The sequence below is a fragment of the Haliotis rubra genome, unplaced genomic scaffold, assembly GCF_003918875.1.
Source record: "Haliotis rubra isolate DU_JTF1 unplaced genomic scaffold, ASM391887v1 Scf213, whole genome shotgun sequence".
NCBI lineage: Eukaryota > Metazoa > Mollusca > Gastropoda > Lepetellida > Haliotidae > Haliotis > Haliotis rubra.
Genome location: NW_025766148.1, coordinates 96,398 through 102,401, shown reverse-complemented (window position 1 = coordinate 102,401; position 6,004 = coordinate 96,398).

The window sequence follows — 6,004 nt, the reverse complement described above, 5'->3', positions numbered from 1 at the left end:
AAGCCGGCAGGATTCCATTGATGATGAGTCCACAACATAACAACCACCTCCCAAGACTACGCTCACGGTGCTGTTCAAACAAAAACATGGAACTTTAACGTTTCAAGCCGTCTTTATTATTGACTAAGTGCACTAACAGTCCATCGTGACAATATTAATATACTATACTTGCCACCTCTCAAATACGGCCAATCATTCCCATATTACCATTTGCTGATACACAGAAAATGCAGAGGCATTTTCTGTTGGTTGCGTTTATACATGTATGTTCTGCCTGTACGCTTTCCTTTGTTGTAGCTATACAGAGTTATGCAAAATATATGAGTGAGTGAGTTAAACAACGCCTTTACAGTTATACAGTTATGCACAGCCTGTCAGCTTAATGTGAATGGGAATCCCAGAATGACGCAGGTCTCGAGTGAAATTAAAGGTTTATCCTCACTGTGCAGGCAGCATATAGAGGATTAGGATTAGTGATGTTGTTAAAAGGAAAGGGGTCGTCTCATGAACTAAACTCATGGCCTAGGAGGGATTCCAAACTGATAGATTGTCAGACTGGCATCAAGTCACCAATTACCCTTGTTCAATTAATGTCACTGAATAAAACTCATGTTGTTAACAGCTATATATTACAAAAGAAAGGGTTTTAGAATTCATTCCTAATACGCAAGGTGGGCGAAATCTCGTCTATCAAGGTTATAAGCTCAGAATACGGAAGAGACGCAACAGCAGTATACATTGGAGATGTTGCAAGGCAGGCTGTCCCGCAACCATCCAACCGGGTGCCACGACCACAAATCATGTCGAAGGCTGGCATGCAAGACTTAGAAAATTGGCCAGAACCATCCCAATATATATAGATTCATTGCTCTTATCCGGAAAGAGAACAGCCCGCTGAGATGACAATAGTTCAGATTCTACTTGGTGCTAAGCAGGCCCCCCAAAAGAAGAAGTATCGACACATCGATGATGAAATCCTTCGTCAGAAGTCTCTACTTGCAAACGGTGTGAAAACTTTGATGGAATTTGCTGATTCTATGTCACATTTAGTTGGACTTTAATTGTAATGCTTTTCAGTGCTAACATAAAATGTAGTTCATTCAGTGCTATGAAGTCCAATGCTTATTTTTTCTTGTAAAGGTTTGATATTTGTGTGTGTGTGTATATATAGTTAATATACTGAAGAGCAAAAGAAACGCAAGTCTGGCTTTCTGTCAAGTTTTTGAATAGAAGACAAGCAAAATTATGTTTAATCACTTATTCTATAGCAAACACTGTTAATTTAACAACTAAAAGTTGCTGTTGACATTGAATTGCAATAAGTTCAAACTGATCACAGTCCGTCAAATGGAGATACCCCTGAATGCAAAAAGTGACAGTCTCATTAGTAGCACGTATAGCCTCCTTGAGCTTGCACACAGTCCGTGCACCATGGGCTCATTGAGTTCACTAGAGTCGGAAAGAATGCCTGAGGCAACTGGTTCCGCTCACACACCAATCTCTATTCCAATTGTGCAAGTGTGAGTGGCTGTCTACCTGCTGCAATCTTCCGTCCAATTTTGTCCCAGAATGTTCAATGGGAGCCATATCCGGGGAAAGAGACGTTAATGTTGTTCTGAGCCAGAGAATCCATCGACACCCTTGCTGTGTGAGGGTTGCAAATGTCGCTGGCGTTGTTGACGTGCCAAAATTGGCCCACATAAGGCCTTCGGCAGTGGATTCCAGCAGCCCGAAGACGACGCCTAATCGTATCGCTTGGCACTGCTTCCCTTGACCCAAGAACTAAGGCTGCTGCCACTGTTGCTGCTTGAGTTCGGTTCCTTAGCAAAGTGACACGGATAAACCGATCTTGCGCATGAGTTGTCACTCGTTGCCGTCCGGTACGGGGACGATCAGCAGCAAGCCTCTTTGCTGATGAAGTTGAGCAAGTCGTGTAATGGTGGTAAGATTATAGCCCAATTGTCTAGCTACAGCGGTTACAGAGCTACCTCCGTGAAACTTTCCAATGGCCATTCCCTTCTGCTCTGTCGTTAGTGTAGGCATCGTTTGTGTGGCGTGTACACCTCCTAGCGTCAATACTGAACTGTTTTTTGACATAGACCTTTATAAATGATACCTCAGAGTGAAATGAATGCTTTTCATCCATAACCGTCGATACACATGCTAAAATGATGGTTTTGCTGCACTGTTGGTGTGTTTGTTCGAATGGTTCGTATGGACGTCAAATTGCATGATATCATCTCATCTGGGATCATTACGTCACTTTACCATGAACGTTCAATAAACCTGAACGCTTACCTTCATGAGATTTCATTTTTTCGAAACTTGCGTTTCTGTTGCTGTTCAGTATATATATGTTATTGTATTGAAAAATAAAAGTTTAAACTTTTGTTTACACTGATATGGTCCCCCAAGTAATCCCTTTGTTTTGCTATTTGACATGCCTGATTGCTTCAGTAATTATGAACAAAAGGTGCCTGCACTATGAGGAGACCCCAAATTAAAGCACATGTACAGTCACTTCCGCTAGGGTCAAAGGGAGTTAAAAAAATTCTTCTATTTTTTAATACCACTAAAATATTAGATAGAAACCTTACTGATGAGCACATGAATCTGTAGAACACTCACGAGTCATAACGGCAGTTTACTGTCTAAAAGGTTGCATGTACGTGTGTATTATCATTGTCAAAATAAGGCGTTTATGTGTGATAAAAACAATGTTTAATCATGTGCCGCACCTGAAGAGAGGTATATGTATATATATATATATATATATATATATATATATATTTCGAATTTGTAACATGGTGGTTTGTTAATTATGCTTGTTTGATTGTGAGGGAAACACGTTTGTACGTTTGATTTCAAGAAGTGAAAATACAGAAAGCACAATAAACGCAACGAAAAGGCACATTATAGTGTTGTGAATGTAGACTGTGGTTACCTCTAAATTAAACCCGTAAATTAAACTGCGCGTGAATGTAACACGGATTTAGTCAAGTTCGTCGCAGTCTTGATGACGTTCGAGTGAGACAGAGCAAAGCGCTAAAGAAATCATTGTCTGAAGATGGATCTTGATGCTGTTATTTTTCAACAATATTGACATAGAGAACATAAATTATGTTATATTTGGGAGAACGCTTTCAGTCAATTGTTCTGTTCAGACGTTTAACATCATCTGCTTTCGTGTTAGGGCGTGTATTGATGTGCCTGGTAGGTAAACACGATACTACGTAACACGTGTGACAGTCTAAAGGACTATTAGTGTTTAATGCGTTGATTTCAGGTCTGAAGGTTGAAAGATGACTGTTTCCCTATCCCTTTCGTTCCAACTCAGGCCATAACTTGTAATAGTGTTGGTGATTAATGTCCTTTCCCTATACATGCATCATCCCCGGTATTGACAAGGAAAGACATTTGGTCCAAACCAAATAACTTTATTGCATATTTAAACGTATGGTAATTTCTAGATATGCACGCATTTCCTAGATGCACACTTTCCACGGATATAATTGGCCTCTTACATGAAAGTCTAGTTTTATAACCAACTTTACAGTACTACCGTGTGATAAGAGGCCCTATGCATCACTCGAAACGTTTTATTTTTCTAAAGTGAGGCAAGATGTTTAAGTTTTCCTTTACATTTTTCGTGTATAGATGTTTTTCTTAACCTTTATTCTGTTTGTAGCATAGAGTAAGCATATAAACGCTACACTATAGACGTCTCCATTAATCTTTATACGTTGGGCTGAGCATCACCAAAGCAATGTATTGTGCTGTATTGTTGAAGACCCCATACTACCCACCATGTAACAAAGCAATATAATAATATTTGTCAGTACATTCTTTGTCTTTGTAAGTTTGATGACGAACGGAGATTCTTCTGCGATCTTCTGAATGAACTTGATTTTATATGCAGAGATGATCCATAGGCTTGTCGTAATGGCCGTTCATATTGACTTGAATGGGTTTTTTCACAATGAGTTTTCTTCTGCAATCATCTATTAACCACAAGAGATCAACCATTTATTTATTCCGAGGGATTTGATCAAAATAATAAATAATCCTAAAAATGCTTTAAAACATGCTAATGCTTCTAGACTGTGGAATAAGGCACGACTGCTGACTAACATTGTTGCAAGGTGTTTTTCATAAATAAATATTTAGGCTCGAAATATCAAATGGTCGATCGCTGATGAAAACTATGAAATGGGCCAAATTGAATATGACTTTTTATTCGTTACGAATACAGATTTTTGAAGAAATGAATAAATGTAACAAAACACAAACGTTCCAAAGTTAGACGTTACTAAATAATGCAATTCGTTCAGAGAACTTGTAAGCTGATCTGGGATTTACGCACGTCAAGAAAGGCCCGTGCTTCACTAACTTTTTAATACAAATACAGTACATGTATATAAAATTCAGTTATGATTGGGGAACATACTTCATCGTGATTTGACAATACGGGGTTGATATCATGTGACCATTATCATGATCTGACGGCCATATCATCTCAGAAGTTAATGTTTACAGAACTCTGATATCATGATAATTCAGTTGCGCAGATGCTCATGTTATTGATCACTGGATTCTCTGGTCCAGACTTGACTATTTACAGACCATCGCCATATAGCTGGAATATTGCTGTGCGCAACGTTAAGCAACAAAGATTACAGTATGTGTGTGTTATGGCAAAACAAATCATAAATCTTATTGAAGGGGTATTTTGAGTGTCGTCTTGAGATATGACACTTTTCTCTGTCCAACAGTAAAATAATCTCTTCAGGGTCACATTGCCCCTTACTTGGTTGTAAACGTTGAACAAGGCTCAAATTTGTATTCTAAACATCAAGCTGCCTTTTCAGTTGCAAATTCGACAATACAAAATTCGATTAAATCTTCAGTTATTCAGTTCTACGAATCACAGAACTGAACAACGCTCCTCCCAGATCCTAGTAAAGCGAGCGGGAAAACGCGGTGAAAAGAAATGACATGACAACCCCTACAGTCCGTTTGAGTCAGAAACGGACCGATGAATTGCAAATTTTATCATTGTACAAAATTGCCACATAAATATAAATAGTACACAAGTTTATCATTTACAAATACCCAACAGCTTTCTTATATTTGAAAATTTTCCGGACTCCACCAAAATAGTTGTTTCAGAAACTATCATCATTGAGACACAAAAGTTGGAATCTGTCGCGGCGGGGTGAAACCACAGAAATGGAACAGCCACTATCTCGTTGTGCACGGGATACACATGCCTGATGAAAAATGAAGTTGAATGCTGACGTGAAACAGTTGATGATTAAAGTGTACGATTTTTTCCGTGCTGAAGCCGAAAGTGGCAAACCATTTTATGCCATTAATAAATTCCGTAAGCGGTCAGCAAAAGCTTTAGGAGTATCAGCAAGGGTACTGACAAATGTTCTGGAACACAAACATTGTGAGGGTGATGCGAAGCAGGTAGGGGTCGTGTCAAAATCACACAAATTAAAGCATTTGGACAACTTTCAAAAGAACCTTGTAAGGCAGTCTATCAACAAGCTCTATTCTGAAAACAAATACATGTCGCTGAAAATGTTTTAAAAGCATTTGAAGCAAGAACACAACCTCAGAGTATCAAAGTACACACTCTGGCGACTCTTACACTCTTTCGGGTATCGTTATAAGAAAATGTCGGGGGTGAATAGGTCAGTACTCTGTGAAAGCCCTGATATCGTTCACAATTTTCTCAGGGTTATTTTGTATAACTCTGTATAGCTACAACAAAGGAAAGCGTATAAGCAGAACATACATGTATAAACGCAACCAACAGAAAATGCCTCTTCAGCAAATGGTAATATGGGAATGATTGGCCGTATTTGAGAGGTGGCAAGTATAGTATATTAACATTGTCGCGATGGACTGTTAGTGCACTTAGTCAATAATAAAGACGGCTTGAAACGTTGAGGTTCCATGTTTTTGTTTGAACAGCACCGTGAGCGTAGTCTTGAGA